Source organism: Triticum urartu, chromosome 3A (genome assembly GCF_056163025.1).
Source record: "Triticum urartu cultivar PI428250 chromosome 3A, HENAU_Tu73, whole genome shotgun sequence".
NCBI lineage: Eukaryota > Viridiplantae > Streptophyta > Magnoliopsida > Poales > Poaceae > Triticum > Triticum urartu.
In genome coordinates this window covers 649,297,888-649,323,002 of record NC_141875.1, presented here as the reverse complement: position 1 = coordinate 649,323,002, position 25,115 = coordinate 649,297,888, and the positions used below count along the sequence as shown (strand labels likewise).

Here is a 25,115-nt window from a genome sequence, read left to right as displayed (position 1 = left end):
CATCCCCCTACTCCATCTACATGGACAAGAGCAACTTAGTTGTTTGCATGGCATTCACTTAATAAAACTGCATGTATATTCATCTACATTACTTCTTCAGTATAGTACAGTACAAAGGATGGATGGGTTTGAGTTCAAATGTTTGCTTGCACATGTACTACTCATATACTTAGGCACATGGAAAATCAACTACAAGCAGGAACACAATGAGCCAGAACAAGCTAGTAAGACACTAGCAGTAGAGCAACCATAATATGAAGCAAACAGAGGAATCACAAGGTAATTCTACTAATTTCATTGAAACAATAGTGACAATTTTAGGCAGTGTGCTAGATGAGGTACAAACTGAGATGCCATTCAGTGAGATATAGTAAGAATGATTGTGGCAGCAGTAGATATAGTAAGAATGCAAAAGTACATTCAATGAGAATTGTATTCTTCTAAGCTACCAGCAGAGAAGCAGAAAACAGACGAACAGCCTCGCACTAACATATATAGCGCTGAGGCACTGGCTGCAGTACAAAAAGCACTCCAAATTCATATCTACTGGACCAATTCAGAACTATACAAGAGCCAGGTACAGAAGCAAGCACGGTACAGAAGCAAGCAAACAGTTTCATCAGTGCATACCTGTAGCAGATCACCAGGTATGGTGATCGTAATTTACTATTGTTTTTGCCTAGACATCACCTCCAAGTTAGAGAACCAGCCATGAACTTTGGTCATTTAACACATGTGGTAAACTATTAAATGATGAAAGCACTACTGATGACAAATGTACTAGTAACATTCTTGTCATGCAAGCAGTCACAAACACCCCATATATATTCCAGTCTGCGAGTTCAAAGACCTATATATGATTGCAGAACACTAGCATCTGTGTTGATTCAAACTTCATGTTGGCTGAGTTTGTTACTGATTCATCTACAGAATTTAACACTATACAAGAGCAACAAAATCTCAGGGGCCTGAATTTTCTGCTAATCTAATTAAATAGGTACTGCCCTCTTGGAGTAGTTTAGCTTACAGGCCACATCAAACCACCGAATCTTGGTGCAAGTAGTGCTAGACTATTAGTGTAGTAGATGCCACTCTTTGTTTACAGAAAAGAGCACAAAGCACGCAGGCTCTGAACTTGAAGCGATGAAACAACTACTATCTGGTTAATTACATGGGCAGACACATGGATACAACCGCCAGGACGAAGCAACACAAAATGGAACTAAGCTAGCACATGATGATGACACTACCAATCTAAGCTATTCAGTACTCAGACAACATAATTCCCACAAGCATACAGCTACAGCATCACTAGGGAAATGGAAAGACGACTACAGGAACAAAACGCACAGGAGACGGGGGCTAGCAGGAGCGGAGCGTCACCGTGGGGTGCTGCTGGAGTCGATCGAGCCCGACAGCGAACAGAGACGGCGGGAGGACACGTTGACGGAGACGGAGCTCTATCCGCGAAGAAGACGAAGCAGGGGAGGCCATGGCGAGGAGGCAAACGGCGGCAGCTCTTGGACTTGGGCGAGGCTTCGGCTCGGCGGCGCAGGAACGGCGAGGAGGGACTTGGCATCGGGGCGGCATGCTGCAAGGTCGGGGACGCGAGCGTCCATGGCGGCAGAGTGCACTATTTGAGACAAAGAGAGAAATTGAGATGTGTGAGAGAGAAAAAGGAGGAAGAAAGAGAGCACGGGAATAAGGGTGGCACTCATCTGCTGGCTCCGGCAAGCTGTGGCTGGTGGTCGCCGGCGGCGGCGTGCAAAATCACAGGAGGAGCTCCTCTCGTGGGGCTCGGGTGCGGGGAATCGTGGGAGGAGGCTGCGAGGACGGGCACGCTCGATCTCCTCAGGCAAAGAGGTGGCTGGGAGATGCGGGGAGGGGAGGGAGAACGGCGAGGTCAGGGGTGGGTGGGAGAGGACTGGATCGGGAGGGGGCGGGTACGGGGAGGAGGTGGCGGCGGTGGCGGGGAGATTGGGAGCAGGGGATGGATGGATCTGATCTAGGGTTTGGGCTGTGGGGGGTTATCTCTTTTTTTTCTGTAGATAGATGGATGGATGGATGTGGAACGGATATATGGATGGATGGATGGATGGGCGCCATGTCATCGATCCGTGGGAAGAGTTTTGATTGGTTCGAAAAAACAGTGATTTAAAATAGTTTCTAAGTACTAAAAATTGAGGGATTTTGTGAAGTAACTATCAAAACTATTTTGCAAAAGGGCATCACACAAATTTTCACTCAAGTTAGACCACATTTTATGGATGAGCACCAATTTGTATGTATTTCTGATCTTTCTATCTATTTTTAATCATTTTTCGAGTGCCCGAAAGGAGGTTTTTTTGTGAAGGAACTACCAAATAATTGTTGCAAAATTGGACCAAATCATTTTTATAAAATACTAGGCCATATTTAATGCACAATTGACAAAATGGATGGGTGTAAAAAGTTTTGATCCACCTCTCGTGAAAAAGACAAATTTCCGCCGATTCAGTTGGAAGCGGGTCAAATTTGAACTGCAGTTGTCTCATAGTTTGCTATTTATTTTTTCCAAAAATAATTTCTAGGTACATAAGTACCTAATTAATCAGAGAAACATCAAAAGTTTTCCAAGATTCAATCACTAGCTAGGAACGGTCAAGCCCACCGTTTTGACCGCTTTTTGAAACGGGCATAAAAAATTCAAAAAAAATCAAAAAATTGGAAAACCTTCGCATTGTGTCAATATATGTGACCAAGTTTCCATAAAAAATAATAAACTTGTAATACGGCAATTATTTTAAAAAAGTGTTCTCAGAAATGAGCTATCATGTGTGGAGATTAATGGCTTTCAAGCCAAATGATCAATCTTATGGCCACATCCATGGCATAGTTTGTTCAAATGATCTCATATTGTGCACAAGGGTGCATATTGGAATGGCAAACAATGTTGCCTAAGGAAGTTTTCATTTTCGTTGGACGAAAAAACCATTTTCCATTTTTCGCGTGCCCGAAAGGAGGTTTTTTTGTGAAGGAACTACCAAATAATTGTTGCAAAATTGGACCAAATAATTTTTATAAAATACTAGGCCATATTTAATGCACAATTGACAAAATGGATGGGTGTAAAAAGTTTTGATCCACCTCTCGTGAAAAAGACAAATTTCCGCCAATTCAGTTGGAAGCGGGTCAAATTTGAACTGCAGTTGTCTCATAGTTAGCTATTTATTTTTTCCAAAAATCATTTCTAGGTACACAAGTACCTATTTAATCAGAGAAACACCAAAAAAATTCCAAGATTCAACCACTAGCTAGGAACGGTCATTCCCGCCGTTTTGACCGCATTTTGAAACGGGCATAAAAAATTCAAAAAAAATCAAAAAATTGGGAAACCTTCGCATTGTGTCATTATATGTGGACAAGTTCCTAGGAAAAATAATAAACTTGTAATACGGCAATTATTTTAAAAAAGTGTTCTCAGAAACAAGTTATCATGTGTGGAGATCAATGGCTTTCAAGCCAAATGATCAATCTTATGGCCACATCCATGGCATAGTTTGTTCAAATTATCTCATATTGTGCACAAGGGTGCATATTGGAATGGAAAACAATGTTGCCTAAGGAAGTTTTCATTTTCGTTGCACGAAAAAACCATTTTCCATTTTTCGAGTGCCCGAAAGGAGGTGTTTTTGTGAAGGAACTACCAAATAATTGTTGCAAAATTGGACCAAATCATTTTTATAAAATACTAGGCCATATTTAATGCACAATTGACAAAATGGTTGGGTGTAATTTTTTTTGATATACCTCTCGTGAAAAAGACAAATTTTCGCCGATTCAGCTAGAAGCGGGTCAAATTTGAACTGCAGCTGCCTCATAGTTTGCTATTTATTTTTTCCAAAAATCATTTTTAGTTACATAAGGACCTATTTAATCATAAATACATGGTTTGGTGGCGATACGTCGAGGTTTGGGCGGTGGCCGAGGGCCCCAACTCTAGAGCGCGTAAACTCGCATGCCCGTCGCGTGGTCACCGCGTGACCGTAATGTTGCCATGTGTTCTGGGCGGCCTAGGTATGTCTAGTGGGTTGGACACTCCCCAGGTTGGTGCTAGGAAGAAAATTAGAACATAAGATTCTCACGAGGAGACCGATCGATGCTCAAATATGAATTAGCAGCCAAGTGTTTGATTAGCGGTACGGGAAATGCACATGGCCAATGGGCGTTAGTTTTGGTTGAGGATGATCATCTACTAAGGAGAATGTCTTCACAAATTTTTAGCTCAAAAGGAGGATCCTAGGTGGTACTTGCTTTGCAAAGTACCACGCTGGACAAAAATATGAATGTTGAAGCCAGGCTCAAAATAATGAATGGATTGAGCTGAAATTTTGTGGAGGATGGTTATTTGGGCATAGTAAAGCATTGTAGAAAATTGATACCATTTGGACATGCCAAAGTAGTACTTCCTTCACAATGCTCTTCTATGGACAGAAACTTGGGAAAACTAGTGAGAGAGATTGGATGAATGAAATGAGCTCAAAATTGGTGTAGGTAAGTTACTTAGGTATGGTCATGCGCTGGTAAATTTTCAGATCATTTGGGTAAGCCTAGCTAGTACTTACTTCACAAAGCTTCTCTCGAGGTAGAAACTTTGGAAATTTCCCGAGAAAGATTTACTAGGAAAATTGAGCTGAATATTAGCATGTGGCAATGATTTGGGTATGGAAGAGTGCCCGAAACGTTTGAGGGTAATAGGAGGGGTATATATAACACTTGCTTTGCAACGTGCCAATTTGGCCATAAAATATAAATTGAACCTAGGCTCACATAGATGATTTGACTGAGCTGCAATTTGGAGGAGGGTGATAATTTGGGCATATGAAGGAACTGTATAAATTTCATGTCATTTAGAGATATAAAAAAGGTACTTCCTTCACAATGCTTCTAGGCGGACAAAAACTTTGGAAATTTGCCGAGGAAGATTTGCTAGGCAAATGGAGCTGAATTTTGTCATGCGGTAATGATTTGGATAGGAAAGAGTGCCCAAAAATTCAGAGGGCAATCAAGAATATATAAATAGCACTTCCTTCATAAAGTGTTGTTGTGAACAGAATAGGAAAATGAATATTGTTGAATTAGTTTTGAACTAGGCAAGGAAGGATTTTTACATATTTGATGAAGATATGCCCCAAAGAATTTATGAGATTTTTTTGGGAATTTTGGGAATGATAGAAATATAGGTTGCTTCACAACCTAGGGCAAAAACTGCCACATGGACATGACACATAGGCAAAACTGATGAGATGGCGCCTGGTCATCACAACCCACCACAATCTACAAGGCTATGACCATCTGTATTGGTCATTAACAACTAGAAATAAGGCAGCGGACTAGCACTGTTTGCTTTGTGACCATTTCGTGTAAGCAAATTACGACCTTTCTGACCAAAATGGTCGCAATGGTTTAGGGTTTGGAGCCCCCTGAACAGCTTTTGACCAATTGGTCTAAAATGGTCATAAATTTATGACCAATTCTTCGAGGGTCACTGACAGAAGGTCATAAGTTGACATATTTCTTGTAGTGATAGCCATCCCTCCACTCACCCACACCTGCTGTTATTCTCCGGCGATGGCAGACGAACCAGTAAACCCTCGTACAGTCGTACTCCCCTCCGCGTGGGAAACAACTGCCGAGTCTTCCCTGCCTCCGTGTCGTCCACTTCCGGACTCCAAAACCCTTCGTCCAATATATCAATCTTCTCCTCCGGACCATTCAGGAACTACTCGTGACGTCCGGGATCTCATCCGGGACTCCGAACAACATTCGGTAACCACGTACATACCTTCCCTACAACCCGAACGTCATCGAACCTTAAGTGTGTAGACCCTACGGGCTCGGGAATCATGCAGACATGACCGAGACATCTCTCTGGTCAATAACCAACAACGGGATCTAGATACCCATGTTGGCTCCCACATGTTCCATGATGATCTCATCGGATGAACCACGATGTCAAGGATTCAATCAATCCCGTATACAATTCCCTTTGTCTACTGGTATGATACTTGCCCGAGATTCGATCGTTGGAATCCCGATACCTTGTTCAATCTAGTTACCGGCATGTCTCTTTACTCGTTCCGTAACACATCATCCCGTGATCAACTCCTTGGTCACATTGTGCACATTATGATGATGTCCTACCGAGTGGGCCCAGAGATACCTCTCCGTTACACGAAGTGACAAATCGCAGTCTCGATTCGTGCCAACCCAACAGACACTTTCGAAGATACCTGTAGTGCACCTTTATAGCCACCTAGTTACGTTGTGATGTTCGGTACACCCAAAGCATTCCTATGGTATCCGGGAGTTGCACAATCTCATGGTCTAAGGAAATGATACTTGACATTAGAAAAGCTTTAGCATATGAACTACACGATCTTGTGCTAGGCTTATGATTGGGTCTTGTCCATCACATCATTCTCCTAATGATGTGATCCCGTTATAAAAGACATCCAATGTCCATGGTCCGGAAACCGTAACCATCTATTGATCAACGAGCTAGTCAACTAGAGGCTTACTAGGGACATGGTGTTGTCTATGTATCCACACATGTATCTGAGTTTCCTATCAATACAATTCTAGCATGGATAATAAACGATTATCATGAACAAGGAAATATTATAATAATAATAATAATAATAACTAATTTATTATTGCATCAATTGCATATTTCCAACAGTCTCCCACTTGCACTAGAGTCAACAATCCAGTTCACATCGCTATGTGATTAACACTCAAGGTCACATTGCCATGTGACTAAAACCCAAAGAGTTTACTAGAGTCAATAATCTAGTTCACATTACCATGTGATTAACACTCAATGAGTTCTGGGTTTGATCATGTTATGCTTGTGAGAGATGTTATAGTCAACGGGTCTGCAACAATCAGATCCGCATGTACTTCGCAAAACTCTATGTCATATCGTAGATGCTACTACCACGTTCCACTTGGAGCTATTCCAAATGGTTGCTCCATTATACATATCCGGTTTTTCTACTCATAGTCATCCGGATAGGTGTTAAAGCTTGCATCGACATAACTCTTAACGTCGAACTCTTTATTACCTGCATAACCGAGAAATATTTCCTTATTCCTCTAAGGATAATTTTGACCATTGTCCAGTTATCCACTCCTGGATCACCTTTGTATCCTCTTGCCAGACATGTGGCAAGGCACAAATCAGGTGCGGTACTGAGCATGGCATACCGTACAGAGCCTATGACAAAAGCATAGGGGACGACCTTCGTCCTTCCTCTTTCTTCTGCCGTGGTCAAGCTTTGATTCTTACTCAACTTCACACCTTACAACTCAGGTAAGAATCCCTTCTTTGACTGATCTATTTTGAACTCCTTCGAAATCATGTCAAGGTGTGCGTTCTTTGAAAGTATCATCAGGCGTCTGGATCCATCTCTATAGATCTTGATGCCCAATATGTAAGCAGCTTTATCCAAGTCTTCCTTTGAAAATCACTCTTCAAACAACTGTTTATGCTTTCCATAAATTCTACATTATTTCGGATCAATAATATGTCATCCACATATACTTATCAAAAATGTTGTAGTGATCCCACTCACTTTCTTGTAAATACAAGTTTCTAGCAAACATTGTATAAACCTAAAAGCTTTGATCACTCCATCAAAGCATATATTCCTACTCCGAGATGCTTTCTCTAGTCCATAGAAGGATCGCTGGAGCCAGCATACCTTTCAGCATCCTTAGGATCGACAAAACCTTTTATTGTATCACATACAACTTTTTCTTACGAAAACTGGTAAGAAAACTTGTTTTGACATCCATCTGTCAGATTTCATAATCGAAAAATACAGCTAATGCTAACATGATTCCGACGGACTTAAACATCGCTACGGGTGAGAAAATCTCATCGTAGTCAACTCCTTGAACTTGTGAAAAGACTCTTTGCCACAAGTCGAGCTTCATAGACGGTAACATTACCGCCCACGTCCGTCTTCTTCTTAAAGATCCATTTATCTCAATGGCTTGCCGATCATCGGGCAAGTCCACCAAAGTCCATACTTTGTTCTGATATATGGATCCTATCTCGGATTTCATGGGTTCCAACCATTTGTCGGAATAGGGGCCACCATCGCTTCTCCATAGCTCGTAGGTTCATTGTTGTCTAACAACATGATATCTAAGACAGGATTACCGTACCACTTAGGAGTAGTACATATTCTTGTCGACCTACGAGGTTCGATAGCAACTTGATCCGAAGCTTCATGATCACTATCATTAACTTCCTCTTCAACTGACGTAGGTGCCACAGAAACATCTTTCTGTGTTGCCCCACTCTCTGGTTGAAGTAGAGGTTCAACAACCTCATCAAGTTCTATCTTCCTCCCACTCAATTCTTTTGAGAGAAACTCTTTCTCGAGAAAGGACCCGTTCTTAGCGACAAACAATTTGCCCTCGGATCTGAGATAGAAGGTATACCCAACTATTACCTTTGGGTATCCTATGAAGATGTATTTGTTCGCTTTGGGTTCGAACTTTTTTGGCTGAAGCCTTAAGCATTGCAGCACCAAATATTAAGAAACGACAACTTTGGTTTCTTGCCAAACCAATGTTCATACGACGTCGTCTCAACAGACTTAGATGGTGCCCTATCTAAAGTGAATGCAGCTGTCTCTAACGCATAACCTCAAAATGATAGCAGTAGATCGGTAAGAGACATCATAGATCGCACCATATCTCATAAGGTTCGATTACGACGTCCGGACTCGCCATTACGCTGTGGTGTTCCAGGTGGTGTCAACTGTGAAACAATTTCACAATGTGTTAAGTGATTGCCAAACTCATAACTCAGAAATTCTCCATCGATCAGATGATAGGAATTTGATCTTCTTGTTATGATGGTTCTTAACTTCACTCTGAAATTGCTTGAACTTTTCAAACATTTCATACTTGTGCTTCATTAAGTAAATATACCCATATCTACTCAAATCGTCAGTGAAGATGAGAAAATAGCAATGTCCACCGCATGCCTCAATTCTTATTGGATCACACACATCAGCATGTATGATTTCCAACAAGTCACTTGCCTGTTTCATTGTACCTGAAAATGGGGTCTTAGTCATCCTGCCCATGAGGCATGGCTCGTATGTGTCAAGCGATTCAAAATCAAGTGACTCCAAACATCCAGCGACATGGAGTTTCTTCATGCATCTTACGCCAATATGACCTAAGCGGCAGTGCCACAAGAAAGTGGTACTATCATTATTAACTCTACATCTTTTGGCGTGAACATGTGTATTACCACGACCGAGATTCAATGAACCATTCACATAGGGTGCATGACCATGAAAGGTATTATTCATGTAAACAGAATAACCATTATTCTCTAACTTAAATGAATAACCATATTGCAATGAACATGATCTAATCATATTCATGCTCAACGTAGACACCTGATAACATTTATCTAGGTTCAATACCAATCCCGAAGGCAGATGGAGCGTGCGATGGTGATCTCATCAACTTTCGAAACACTTCCAACACACATCGTCACCTCGCCCTTTGCCAGTCTCCGTTTAGTCCGTAGCTTTTGCTTCAAGTCACCAATAATAGCAACTGAACCGGTATCCAATACCCAGGTGCTACCAGGAGTACTGGTAAGGTACACATTAATAACATGTATATACTTTGTTGAAGTTGCCAGCCTTCTTATCTACCATGCATTTGGGGTAGTTCTGCTACCAGTGACCGTTCCCCTTACAATAGAAGCACTTAGTCTTGGGTTTGGGTTCAACCTTGGGTTCCTTCACTGGAGCGACAACTGGTTTGCCATTCATGAAGTTTCCCTTCTATCCCTTGCCCTGCTTGAAACCAGTGGTCTTGTTAAACCATCAACACTTGATGCTCCTTCTTGATTTCTACCTTTTTGCGGTCTTAAGCACCGCGAACAGCTCCGGGATCATCTCCATCCCTTACATGTCATAGTTCACGAAGATCTAGTAGCTTAGTGATAGTGACTAGAGAACTCTATCAATCACTATCTTATCTGGAAGTTTAACTCGCACTTGATTCAAGTGATTGTAGCACCCAGACATTCTGAGCACATGCTCAGTAGCTGAGCTATTCTCCTCCATCTTGTAGGCAAAGAACTTGTCAGAGGTCTCATACCTCTCAACACGGGCATGAGCCTGAAATCCCAATTTCAGCTCTTGGAACATCTCATATGTTCTATGGTGTTCAAAACATCATTGGAATCCTGATTCTAAGCCGTAAAGTATGGTGTACTTAACTATCAAGTAGTCATCAGGACGTATCTCTCAGATGTTCATAACATCCACAGACGACGCTGGAGGGGTTGGCACACCGAGCGGTGCATCAAAGACATAAGCCTTCTGTGTAGTAGTCAGGACACTCCTCAGGCAACGGACCTAGTCCTCATCATTGCTTACAATATCTTTCAACTTAATCTTTCTCTAGGAACGTATTGAAACAGGGAGCAACAACGTGAGCTATTGATCTACAACCCTTTTTGCAAAGACAACTTAGACTATTGTTCATGATAAATAAGTTCATCTAATCAAATTATATAATGAACTCCCACTCAGATAGACATCCCTCTAGTCATCTAAGTGATACATGATCCGAGTCAACTAGGCTGTGTCCGATCATCACGTGAGACGGACTAGTCATCATCGGTGAACATCCTCATGTTGATCGTATCTTCTATACGACTCATGTTCGACCTTTCGATCTTCCGTGTTCCGAGGCCATGTCTGTACATGCTAGGCTCATCAAGTCAACCAAAGTGTATTGCGTGTGTAAATCTGGCTTACACCCATTGTATTCGAACGTTAGAATCTATCACACCCGATCATCACATGGTGCTTCGAAACAACGAACCTTCTCAATGGTGCACAATTAGGGGGAACACTTTCTTGAAATTATTGCGAGGGATCATCTTATTTAAGCTACCGTCGTTCTAAGAAAATAAGATGTAAAACATGATAAACATCACATGCAATCAAATAGTGACATGATATGGCCAATATCATTTTTGCTCCTTTTGATCTCCATCTCTGGGGCGCCATGATCATCATCGTCACCGGCATGACACCATGATCTCCATCATCGTGTCTTCGTGTAGTTGTCTCGCCAACTACTTCTACTACTATGGCTAATGGTTAGCAATAAAGTAAAGTAATTACATGACGTTTATTTTGACACGTAGGTCATAAATAAATTAAGGCAACTCCTATGGCTCCTGCCGGTTGTCATACTCATCGACATGCAAGTCGTGATTCCTATTACAAGAACATGATCAATCTTATACATCACATATATCATTCATCACATCCTTTTGGCCATATCACATCACACGACATATGCTGCAAAAACAAATTAGACGTCCTGTAATTGTTGTTGCAAATTTTACGCGGCTGCTATAGGTTTCTTAGCAAGAATGTTTCTCACCTACGCCAAAACCACAACGTGATATGCCAATTTCTATTTACCCTTCATAAGGACCCTTTTCATCGAATCTGATCCGACTAAAGTGGGAGAGACAGACACCCGCTAGCCACCTTATGCAACTAGTGCATGTCAGTCGGTGGAACCTGTCTCACATAAGAGTACGTGTAAGGTCGGTCCGGGCCGCTTCATCCCAGGATGCTGCCGAATCAAGATAAGACTAGTAACGGCAAGTAAATTGACAAAATCGACGAGCACAACAACTTGTGTTCTACTCGTGCATAGAAACTACGCATAGACCTAGCTCATGATGCCACTGGAGGGGATCGTAGCAGAAATCTAAAATTTTCTACGCATCACCAAGATCAATCTATGGAGTAATATAGCAACGAGGGGAAGGGGAGTCCATCTACATACCCTTGTAGATCGCTAAGCGGAAACGTTGCAAGAACGCGGATGAGGTAGTCGTACTCGTGGCGATTCAGATCGCGGTCGATTCCGGTCTAAGCGCCGAACAACGGCGCCTCCGCATTCAACACACGTGCAGCCCGGTGACATCTCCCATGCTTTGATCCAGCAAGGAGAGAGGGAGAGGTTGGGGAAGACTCCGTCCAGCAGCAGCACGATGGCGTGGTGGTGGTGGAGGAGCGCGGTACTCCTGTAGGGCTTCGCCAAGCACTACGAGAGACGAGGAGGGAGAGAGGTAGGGCTGCGCCTTGGGAGAGAGAGTCTCGTGTGTTGGGAAGCCCCAAAACCTCCACTATATATAGGGGCAAGGGGGAGGGGGAGGCGCCCTAGGGTTTCCCCTGGGGAGGGGGGCGGCCAGGGCAGATGGGATCTCCCCCTTGGGTGACTTGGCCCCCAAGCCAGGAGGTGGGAACCCTAGATGGGGCACCCAAACCCCCTGGTCACGTGGGATTAGGTGAGGGGGGCGCACAGCCCCTTAGTGGGCTGGTTTCCCCCCTTCCCTTGGCCCATGAAGCCCCCGAACACTTGTCGGGGCTCCCGAAATACCTTTCGGTCATGTTGGTCATCACCCGGTACCTATGGAACACTTCCGGACTCCAAAACCCTTCGTCCAATATATCAATCTTCTCCTACGGACCATTCCGGAAATCCTCGTGACGTCCGGGATCTCATTCGGGACTCCAAACAAAATTCGGTAACCACGTACATACCTTCCCTGTAACCCTAGCGTCATCGAACCTTAAGTGTGTAGACCCTACGGGCTCGGGAATCATGCAGACATGACCGTGACATCTCTCTGGTCAATAACCAACAGCGGGATCTGGATACCCATGTTGGCTCCCACATGTTCCACGATGATCTCATCGGATGAACCACGATGTCAAGGATTCAATCAATCCCGTATACAATTCCCTTTGTCTACTAGTATGATACTTGCCCGAGATTCGATCGTCGGTATCCCGATACCTTGTTCAATCTCGTTACCGACAATTTTGTTTACTCGTTCCGTAACACATCATCCCGTGATCAACTCCTTGGTCACATTGTGCACATTATGATGATGTCCTACCGAGTGGGCCCAGAGATACCTCTCCGTTACACAGAGTGACAAATCCCAGTCTCGATTCGTGGCAACCCAACAGACACTTTCAGAGATACCCGTAGTGCACCTTTATAGCCACCCAGTTACGTTGTGACGTTTGGTACACCCAAAGCATTCCTACGGTATCCGGGAGTTGCACAATCTCATGGTCTAAGGAAATGATACTTGACATTAGAAAAGCTTTAGCATACGAACTACACGATCTTGTGCTAGGCTTATGATTGGGTCTTGTCCATCACATCATTCTCCTAATGATGTGATCCCGTTATCAACGACATCCAATGTCCATGGTCAGGAAACCGTAACCATCTATTAATCAATGAGCTAGTCAACTAGAGGCTTACTAAGGACATGGTGTTGTCTCTGTATCCACACATGTATCTTGGTTTCCTATCAATACAATTCTAGCATGGATAATAAACGATTATCTTGAACAAGGAAATATAATAATAATAACTAATTTATTATTGCCTCCGCGTTGTCATTCTGGTCACGAACGTGTACGTACATATATTCTGGTGGATGTAGAGGCGCGCATGTGTCTTAGTAGAGGCGCGCACGTAGCATGTACACGTACGTACAACGTCCAGGGTGCAAGAAAGAAAATACAGCCGCGTATACATACGGGCGGGGTCTCGAACGCCTACTCGTGCATAAGTATGGCGAGGGCTCATTGACATGGCTGGGTCAGAACGGAGAAACAACGTCGTCGTCGTGTTCATGGGGAGGCAACGAATGCGTCGTGTTCATGGGGAGGCAACATAATGCGTCGTGTTCATGGGGAGGCAACGGAATGCGTCGTGTTCATCAGGAGGCAACGAAACGCGTGGGAGCCAACCGGCTGGGTCGGAACGGAATGCGTGGTCGTGTTCATCGGGAGGGCTTGGACGAAACAGGCAATGGAAACGAGGCCTGACGTACCACAGAACGGAGGAAACGACCTTGTGTTCGACTGGCCACGTTCGAAACGGGATCCTGTTCATCATGAGGGGTGTGGCGTACCGCAAAATGGACGAAACGGACCTCCTACCGTCGAAACGGGGGTCCTGTTGATCAGGAGAGGTGTGGCGTACCGCAAAACAGACGAAACGGACTTGTGTTGGAGCGCTACGGTCGAAACGGGGGTCCTGTTCATCGAGAGGGTGTGGCGTACCGCATAACGGGACTCCACGGGATACTGTTCATCTCCACCGTCGACCTCCTCCAGCCTCAACGGGCTACCGTCAACCTCCTACAGCCTCCACGGGCTCCTGTTCATCCAGCCTCCACCGCGCGCTAATCCACCGGCTACTGTTCAACCACCCCTCCACCGTCTACTGTTCATCCAGCCCTCCACACCACGGGGTCCTATTCAACCACCCCTCCACGGGCACCCCTCCACCGTCTACTATTCATCCAGCCCTCCACACCACGGGGTCCTGTTCAACCACCCCTCCACGGGCACCCCTCCATCGTGTACTATTCATCCAGCCCTCCACACCACGGGGTCGTGTTCATCCAGAGGCAACGCCACCGCTCACTTTTCATGCAACCCCCCCCCCCCCGCAACGCTCACTGTTCATCCAATCGATCGGCTTCAGTTAGCTACAGTAACGAAGGAATCGCTCGATCAGGTTCAGTTAACAGCCATCGACCGATCGCTTGGGTTCAGTAACGCATAGCCTGCAGTGCAATCTCTCAGGTTTAGTTAGAGCCCAACGCCTTGCTCAGGTTCTGTTCGAGCCAACGCCTTGCACACACGCACGTACGTGTATGAGAGAAACGCGCATCTCTCGGCCCCCGACCTCCCACCGTAACCGGGAACTCTCTGAAATTTTCCTCGCCCTCGCTTCTACCACAGTTTTTTCCATCATGGACGGCCCAAAGAATTTCATGCAGCTGCGTCTCTGGCCTGCCCAGGACGAAAAGCCCATTTTCTGTCATGATATTTTGTTATAGAAGTAGGAGCCCACCACATCTATGATGATACCGGGTTTTATCACAATTATCGTCATAGAAGTGTCATATGTATGACAGAAGAAAATTTCGTTCGGCCAAAATGTCACGGATGTGTCTTTTTTTATAGTGTGGGTCATGTATTTCGATGGCGCTTTCGCACACCAGGGCACGGGAGCCGGAGTAGTGCTCATCTCGCCCACCCAGGACAAGCTCTACTACGCCGTGCAACTCTGCTTTCAGCACGGCGAGAAGGTCTCCAACAATATCGCAGGATACGAAGGCCTCATAGCTGGCCTGAAGGCTGTGGCAGCTCTAGGGGTGAAGCGCCTCACCGTCAGAGGCGACTCTTAACTCCTCGTCAACTTCTCCAACAAGGTGTACGAGCCGAAGGATGAGCACATGGAGGCCTACCTCGCGGAGGTACGCAAGATGGAAAAGCAGTTCTCAGGTCTCGAACTGCAGCATGTGCCCCGGGGCACCAACAAAGAAGCCGACGACATCACCAGGAGAGCATCCAAGCGGAAACCACAAGAGCCTGGTGCCTTTGAGGAGCGGCTCTTCAAGCCATCAGCTACGCCACCTTTTTCAAGCACTACTCAGCCTCGGGAGGAGCTTCCACAGCCTCCGGTCGCGGGAGCCCCGGCCTGTGGCCCGACCTCAGGAGCTCGGCTGCTCTTGGCGCTCGAGCCCCAGGGGGAATGCTGAACCAAGAAATTCAAGGAGTACCTGACACACAGGGCGCTACCGGAGAAGGAATAGGACGTGGAGCGCATGGCCCGGCAAGCCACGACATACTGCATCCAAGACGGCGAGTTATACAGGAAGCGGCCAAACGATGTCACGTTGCGCTGCATCTCCAACGATCAAGGAAGGGAGCTGCTGATTGACATGCACGGCGGGGACTGCGGGCATCACTCGTCGTCACGGACCATCGTCGGCAAGGTGTTCCGCAGTGGATTCTACTGGCCTACAGCACTCAACAACACAGCCGAGCGGGTGAAGTCTTGCGAAGCATGCCAATTCCACGCCAAGCAAATTCATCAGCCTGCTCAGGGCCTCCAAACCATCCCTCTCACATGGCCGTTCGCGGTCTGGGTGCTGGACATTTTAGGCCCGTTCCCACGGGCGCCAAGTTCACCAAGTGGGCGGAAGTGGAAGCCGAACATACCATCCCGGCCGGCTCTACCGTCAAGTTCAGCAAGGGCCTCGTGAGTCGCTTCGGGGTCCCCAACCGCATCATCACGGATAACGGCTCGCAGTTTACTAGTAACCTCTTCAAAACATAGTGTGCTAACCTTGGAACGCAGATCTGCTATGCTTCGGTGGCCCACCCCAGGAGCAATGGTCAGGCTGAGCGCGCCAACGCAGAGGTCTTGAGGGGCCTCAAGACCAGGACCTTCAAGAAGAAGCTGGAGGCCTGCGGTAGGGGCTGGCACGACGAGCTCCAGTCCGTGTTGTGGTCTATCCGCACCACCGCTACCAAGCCAATGGGCGAGACTCCATTCTTCCTCGTCTACGGAGCCAAAGTTGTCCTCCCTCACGAGGTCAAGCATTGCTCCGCACGGGTCCTGGCGTTCGACGAAACGTAGCAGGAAGCCACGCGGAGGATGGATCTTGTGCCGGGGGAGGAACGTCGTCGTGAGGCTGCATTAAGGGTGGCAAGGTACCAGCAAGCGCTACGGCGATACCACTGCCGCAACATTCGCTCCAGGGCGCTCGAGGCGGGTGACCTGGTCCTGAGGCGGGTCCTCTCCAGGGAAGGGTTGCATAAGCTTTCACTCAGAGTCATCCACATCTCCAGGCCTGGTGCCGTGTGCCTGGAGACGCAAGAAGGGACACCTATCCAAAACGCCTGGAACATCCAGCACCTCCGGAAGTTCTACCCATGAAGCAAGGCCCAGAGCCTATGAAGCAAGGCCCATAGCCTGTGAAGAAAGGCCCATAGCCTGTGAAGAAGGCCCGGTGCCTGTGAAGAATCGCCTCCCGTGACACTCTCACGTAATAATGAGTAGGGGGTGTACACGCCCCGGAGTCTCAGGAGCGCCGGCCTCAGGCCCTGGGGCTCCCGCCCATGCCTAGTGGGAGCACTTAGCTCCGCGCTGGTGAGAAGACTTGAAGAATAGATCAGGTGTCGGACGCGGCTTTTAATTTTCTTTCCGTCGTTGGCTCGCTTTTCCTTAATCGAAGTTGCTCTTGGTGTTCATTGCTGATTTGATTCCCTAGCCTCTTACCGCATTTTTCGGCTCTGGTTTCCTCATGTTCTCTCTCTCGCATACCTCGCGAGGGGGCTAGGCAGGTGCCCTCACGAGCACTTTTCTTTTCTCTACCTTCTCGCGAGCCACCCTCATTCGAGCCTGAAAGCTGGCGCATCTCTTCCAATCCGTGCCCCTCGGGTAACGCGATACAAAGCGCCAAGTCGAGGCTTGGGTGGACGGCAAATCCTCTAGCTCACCCCCTAACAATTTTTTGTAGTTTCCAAGCAAGCACAGACCCCCATGTTAAGATGGACGCGAGGAAACAAATGCCTCGTGAGGAAGAGGACGTTCCGAACGCGCCAGGTCAAGTTATCTTTGCGCAAAAATAACACCACGACATTAGGATAACACGCACAATGCAATAACTAAGGAACCACAGTTCGATACACGCCCCTCTGGGCCCATACTAGTTTAATTTTTTGATGCAGGAAAAAGAGCTAAACGAGGCGGCGTTGCCGCAATCTGCGGAGGCAGGCCCTTAGCGGCACCCTGAGCCTAGCCGGACCTTTCCTCGCGCTTCACGGAGGCGCGGCGACAAGATGACCCACTGCCTCCTTCTAAGCGGGTGCAGTGGCGTGGCGGCTGGTCGTAGCCATCGCTGCTAGAGCTGTCGCCGGAGGAAGAGCCGCCGAAGCTGGAAGAGACGCGATCGTCGCTGAGGGCAGGCTCGCCTTCACCTTCGTCGCGACCATCACCAAGGCCGAGCACCTTCTCACCGTCATTCGTCTCGGGGTAGCACCCGGCGCGGCGACCATCTTCCCCAAACACCCTCACATAGATGGTTGACCCACCAACATACCTGAAGTGGAGCGTGCACCGCCTGCCCAGACTGTGCACGGGGGAGAACGTCTGCCAGCCGTGGGCCAGGGCTATGTTGCCTGCGGCGGAAGTCTTGACTGCGGCCCAAGAGGCCTTGCTGCCGAAACAATCCGCCTGCAACCAGAGCCCCCCTGGACCAAGGGCCGGCAGTTTGTCAACGAAGAAGCGCGGAAGCTGGAGCCAGCTGCCAGTCGGGTTCTCCGACCAGACAACGAACTTCGGTGACACTTCCGCTGAATGGATGCACGGACGGGAAGGCCGCGCCACCATTGCATGCCTCCCCTCGTCAGATGGACCGCCATGGCTGGGACGATCCCCTTCGCGTGGCGCGGCGCCGCCACAACGGTGGGCTACGGCGGGGGTCGCGGCATGCTTGCACGGACGGCCGCGACCGCGCTTGGGCGCTGGGTCCCTCGCGAGGAGCCTTTCCCTTCTCGACGGCAGAGAACTTCCTTCGAGGCGCCATCAGTGGTGCTACAAGCAGTGGAACAAGGAGGAAGAAGCAAACAAGCAAGGAAATGAAGGGCGGCGGGGGCTCCGCCCCCCTCCCGATTTATAGCAAGAGAAGGCCAACTGGCGTCTCCCACAATCGTAGGAAATGATGGTTTTCCTTGCAGGTCGCAGGGACTTGTCAAGTCATGCAGTTGCCGAGGCAGCATGGGGAAGCGGAGACGCCCACGTCCAATCAACTGCCACGCGTCAACCGAGGCCGCGGGCTTTTGGGGCCCATAGTGCTACGAACTTGACCCTTGGCTTCTCCGCGAAGCCAAGCCCGAGCGCACCTTGGGCAAGGGGCTACTGTAGGCGTTCGGGTAATGGGGGTCCCTAGACTTGCCTGCCTGCGGCCCAAAGCGTGGCTAAGCCAGCAGGCCGTACGGCCCATCTTCATCAACAAGGCATCCAAGACCCTCGCGAGGCGGACGACGCAAGACCTCCACTGGAGTGGCCTAGCTAGGCAGGCTCACGAGGAGCGGAGATATCAAGGCGGGGCAAACCTCACGAGGCTCTCGTGATGGGAGCCATGACGAACGATACCAGGCAGTCGCCAGTCGGGTGCTAGCGCGCGCAGCGTCCTTATTTCCTCTTTGTTGCTAAGAAGGACAGCGCAGGCGAAGAGTACCGAGGCATCAGGCAAACGTTGATATATTGGTGCTACAAGAGCAAGACTAGGAGGATGGCAAGGCGGAGGTCGTCGTGGAGCCCAAGACGGCGTCACCACCAGAGCTTTTCGCAGGCGAAGACCACTTTTGTCAGGATAGCTTGTACTAGCTGCCCCCCTTCAAATTTGCCCGCCGTTGTTGGATCCCTTCCCGCTCGATATTTGGGAAGAGGACCAGGGCCTATATAAGTAGAGCTAGCCACCATAGTAGAGGCATCTCATCTTAGCTTGATCCAACCCGATCGAGAGCCTACCTTAGCCACAAGAACACCTCAACCTCAGGAGGCTGTTCTTCCTTTGTACTGTTCATCATGAGCCCTAGAGGCAATCCACCACCACCACACTGGAGTAGGGTATTACACCACAATGGTGGTCCGAACCAGTATAAACCACGTGTCTTTCTATGTTATGAGTTCGTCCGCGAGATCTTAGCGAGCTATGGCATAGATTGGTAGGAGGGACCGACTTCGCACGCACCCTATTGTTTGAACCTTAAGGGTTTGCCGGAACCCCACATCCGACAGGACCTCCCAACTTTCAATTTATTTTGGGGCCAGTACAATCTTTGTCTGTGGAAGTTGCTGCCGCCGGCTGAGAAAGCTAGGCAAGTGGTGTTCAAGAAGGAGATGGCAGAGGAGGAAGCCTGGTACCAGGCGGGCTGTGAAGACCGTGATGCCGCCTGGAAAAAGGAGGCGGCGGAGCTTTGGGGGCGGGCGCGTCGTCGTGCCGAGGAGGTGTACGAAGACGGGTACCTCACGAGGAAGGTCATAGGCGTTGGGTGCCTCGTCGCTAGGTGGAGGTAGTTCGATAAGCCCTAGCATGCCACCGACAAGGAGCTCCGATGGGCGCCCAACGAAATGGCAAGATAGTCCACGTGCGTCCGCAAGCAAGAGGCATATCGGTACGTCAAGCGCTACGGGGCAGACGACACAAGACCTCCTCAGGAGCGGCCTCACCAGGCTGCCTCGTGAGGAGCGGAGAAATCAAGGCAGGGCAAACCTCGCAAGGCTCTCGTGACGTGAGCCATGACGATCAAGATCAGGCGGGTGCCAGCGCGCGTAGCGTCCTTATTTCCTCTTTGGTGCTAAGGAGGCAAGTGCATGCGTGGAGTACCGAGGCATCAAGCAAAGGTTTCCATATCAGCGCAACGAGACCAAGACCAGCAGGACGGCAGGACGGAGGTCACCATGGAGCCCAAGACGGCGTCACCACCAGAGCCTTTCGCAGGCAAAGACCACTTTTGTCAGGATAAGCTGTACTAGCTATCCCATTTCAAATTGGCCGTTGTTGGCTCCCTTCTCGCTCAATATTTGGGGAGAGGACCAGGGCCTATATAAGTAGAACTAGCTACCACAGTAGAGGGCGTCTGATAACTCATTGAGAGGCATCACACCCACACAAGTTCGCCAAGCACAAGAACACCTCAACCTCAGTAGGTTGTTCTTCCCCTTGTACTGTTCATCATCAGCCCAAGAGGCAATCCACCACCACCACACTGGAGTAGGGTATTACACCACAACGGTGAGCCGAACCAGTATAAATCTTGTGTCCTTTGTGTTGTGAGTTCATCGACTTCGTTCGCGAGATCTTAGCAAGCTAGGGCGTAGATCGGGACGGAGGAAATCTCCGCGCGCACCCCAGTGTTCGAACCTTGAGGGTTTTGCCAGAACCTGTGATCCGACATTGGGTGCGCCAGGTAGGGGTGCGTCGGAGCTTCCTTTCCGTCGTTTTGCATCCAGTTGCTCCATAGTCTCCATGGCGATCGCTCGTTGTGCTCGTGTTGAGCGTCGTGCTGCCCTAGCCACCCGCGTCGCATAGACGGCTCCCGTCGGTGCGCCACCTCATCGTTCTCCGTCTCCTGCCACCAACGCAGCCACCGGCCCGGCGAGGAACGAGCAGCAAGCATCCTTGATGCACCCCTCGGTGCGGCGGCACGGCCGCACCGCCACTCCATCGCTGACCCCAGCCAGTTCCTCGTCCCACGCTCGTCGCGCTCCATTGGATGCATGGGCCACGCTACTCATGGCGCACGAGCTCCTGTGCTACCACCCAGTCGACGACCTCTACCAGGACTGGCTCGACCGCATCGCCGAGCTCGTCCGCGCCGCGGGGGGCTCCCCGGCGCCGTCCCTCTCTCCGCCTCTCCCTCCGCCAGCTACAGGCGACGTAGCTCACGGGGCGCCTCCACCGCCTCTGCCCCAAGACGGCGCTGTGGAGCCAAGGTGCATGGCTCCATGACGCGACCCGTCGCGTCCGGCACCCGCGCGTGAAGAAAGAAGCTGCCAAGAAGTCCCTCGACCGCAAGAGAACACTCCGCCACTCCTCGCAACGCCGCGCCAGGATCGTCTGCCGCGACAGGGCCCCGTGCCGCTCGTTGTGGCGGCACGTGGGCGTCAGGACCAAGCTCCACCTCCAAGACAGGCCCCAGTGACCACGGTCGGCTGCCGCGCCTTCACTCCCGAGCTGCGTAGCATCGCCTGGCCAGGCAAGTTCAAGCCAGATCTGCCTCCTCGCTACGACGGCACCCCCGACCCCACGGAGTTCCTGCAGCTCTACGAGCTGAGCATCGAGGTGGCCAACGGCGACTAGAAAGTCATGGCGAATTGGTTCCCTATGGCACTCAAAGACGGCGCCTGTTCGTGGCTCCTGAACCTACCTCCAGGCTCGTTCTCCTCCTGGGACGAGATGCGCGACCGCTTCGTCGCCAACTTCCAGGGCACTCGCGATCGCTCGCCGTCCGTGGATGACCTGCGCCGCATCAAGCAACAACCAGGAGAGACCCTCCAGATGTACATCCAGTGCTTCAATAACATTCGTCTCAAGATCCCCAAGGTGACGGATGAGGTCATCACCTCGACGTTCTCTGATGGCGTCCGCGATGTCAAGATGAAGGAAGAGCTCTCTATCCATGAGGAGTTGTGCACATCTCAGGAGTTGTTCAACCTAGCGACCAAGTGCGCAAGAACGGAGGAAGGGCGCCTCTCCCTCCTCAAGCTGCCGGCTACAGACCCGGAGGAGAAGAAAGCCAAGGCCAAGGATGTCAAGCGCAAGGGAGCAGCCGTGCTCGCAGCGGAGCCGAACACAAAGAGAGGCAAAGACCAGCCCGAGTCATCCAAGAGCAGTCGACCGTTCTACGCCTTCCACAACCTGAATACCCACATCACCAGCGACTGTCAAGAGCTCAGAGCCATTCAAGAAGGATGCTTCGGTCGACGCCCCGAGCGCGCCGACCGGGGCTACGGCCGAGGTGGAGGACGTGGCGGCGGGCGCTGGGACAGCCATGGCCCGCGCCAGGAGTGGCACGACCGCTGGCAGGATCATCCTCGTGAGGGCGCCTGGAGGGACCTGCCTCGTGAGGATCATCCTCAGGGCAACGCCGGTCTTCCCCCGCTGCCGCCACCGCAAAGAAGGAATGACGACCACCATCAAGACGAGGGGGTTGGGGGCTTCCAGGAGCCGCATGCTATCGCCTGCATCTTGGGCGGAGCCCAGGCCCCAGCCTCGCAGCGTATCTTCAAACAGTTTTCTCGTGATGTGAATGCAGTCCTCCCCAAGCTTGAGGCCACGCGCCCGCTCAGGTGGTCCCAGTGCGCCATCACCTTCAGCTCGGCAGATCAGCTCAAGTGCGCAGCCACCACTGGCGCCCTCCCGATGCTTTGTTCACCAGTCATCAGCAACATGCAAGTTACCAAGACCCTCATCGACGGCGGCGCAGGGCTCAACGTCCTGTCCGTCGACATGTTCGACAACCTCCAAGTGCCGTATGATCAGCTTCAGCCTACCAAGCCTTTCTCAGGAGTGACCGACGGCTCCACCACACCGATAGGGTTGTCACATCCCTGCTTTTAGTCATGCATTAGGATTGGATGAACAGGTGCATCATGTTTAAATTTATTTTAAACTTGAAATGGGGGCTAATCAAACCCAACACCCCCTTGAAAATGCTAATTTCCAACAATTGGATTTTCAATGAACCCAAAATGCCCTTCATAAAAGCCCACCATTTTTGGTTCTGGTTTAAACCTCTGCCAAAAATGGTCTTGCAAATTAGGAGCCATTTTGGATTTTTGGACAAGCCATAAGTATTTGAATTTGGGCATTTTAAATACTATAAATATTTTAAAGTGCTCAAATTCTCTTGGAAGTATTTTTACACAGTTGAGAATATTTTCAAATGTGCCTCTGAATATTTCTAGGATTTTTAGAAATGGAATGGTATTTTAATCATTTCAATACACAAAGCAGAGCATAATAAAAAAAGAGAAACAAGGGAACAGAGGACTTACCTGTCGCCCTGGCTTGGCCCAGCTCGGCCCAGCCCACTGGCTACCGCCAGTCATCCCCCTCCTCTTGCCAAGAGGATGAGAGGCGCGTGCCCGGCGCCCGCAGCCACACGCCGGCCACCTCCTGCTTTTGCCGACACCCAGGACGTCGTCTATGAGTGCCACGCACTCTCCCTCATCCCCCTCTCATTTTCCCCACTCTCCCTGTGCCCCTCTCCCTCCTCTGGCTCTCTCCCCATCCCCTCCCGAGAGGAACTCGTCGCCACCGTCGCCGTTCACCGCGGCCATCGACACCCTCTCGTCTCTTCGACGTGTCCCCGAGCACCACCGACGTATTCCTCTTCCTCACGGGCGAGCCACGACGCCTTGGACGCACTGCAACGCCGCTACCGCCATCTTCTTCAACCTCGGTCGCCGGAGATCCCCCTCGCCGCTCTGCTCGCTCCGGTGCTTCCCCGAGCACGCCGAGGCCACTCCTGCACTCCCTGTGAGCTTCTCTTCCTTCTCCCCCTAGCCACGTCACCCTAGCTGCCCCTAACCCCGTTGGCCATCATGGCCGGGAGCTTGGCTCCACCGGCCATGCCGCCGCCGTGGCCACCGTCACCTAGCCGCAGCTGAGCGTGTCACCGTGCTCAGTGCACCCCCAGGAGGCCGTAGCATCCCTCTGCGCCCCCTGCCGTGCGTCCTAACGCCATTTCCGTGCACGCCCGAACTCCGGCCGCCGCCTGGCTCGACGCCGGCGTCATCTCCGGCCACCCCCGCACACAACGCCAGCTCCACTCGGCGCACGAGTTCACCAGCAACACATACATGCCCTCCGCCGGCCATTTGGTCACCGGAGGAGGAATCTCCATGCCCTCCGCCGCGTCTGTCCTTGCCGGCGGCTTAACGCTGGTGGGTTGACCCACTTTGACCCCTGCTGGGCCCCACCCGAGTCCTGACACGTGGGGTCGGCCCTAACTAGATTAGTTAGGTGTTAGTTAGTGCTAATCACCACTGTTAGTGTTAATCCCCTCACTAAACTAACCCTGAGCCACTGATATGTGGGCCCAGCCCTGCTGACATTTTTAGTAGATTTAGCTTAACTCTAATTAACTCACTTAACTAACTGAGTCACTGACCAGTGGGTCCCCCAGGTCAGGTTTGACCCGGACGGCGCTTGTTGACCTACTGACATCAGCGTGACCTAATGCTGATGCAGTAAGACATTTTCTGGATTTATTTTTATATAGGAAATTCCAAAAAATAGCCAAAACTTCTAAAAATCATAGAAAATCAACCATAGATCCAAATCAAACAAGTTATATATGAAAAATGATCAGAAAAATTCAATCTATCCATCTGTAATGGTTTCATGCATGAAAAACCACTTTAACCTTGCTGTTTAGGTGAAACAAGATAACACACTTATTATGCATAAGAATTTAACTTCCATTTGAATATTTGGTTCAAATGGACCCATTTCAACTTGTTTCACATTGCATTAGGCAGGACACATCATTTTGCCATGTCATAGCATGCATCATGTTGTTGCATAATGTCATGTGTTGATTATGTTCTATGTGTCCTTCGTGGTAGGTTCTGCCTCTGAGGATATCTCCGAGTATCCA

At 49.5% G+C, this 25,115-nt stretch overlaps 1 pseudogene; it reads right to left on the bottom strand.

The window, feature by feature from the left end:
• Positions 1-1,379: 1,379 nt before the first annotated feature.
• Positions 1,380-12,682, bottom strand: LOC147981072 (uncharacterized; annotated as a pseudogene).
• Between the last annotated feature and the right edge of the window lie 12,433 nt (positions 12,683-25,115).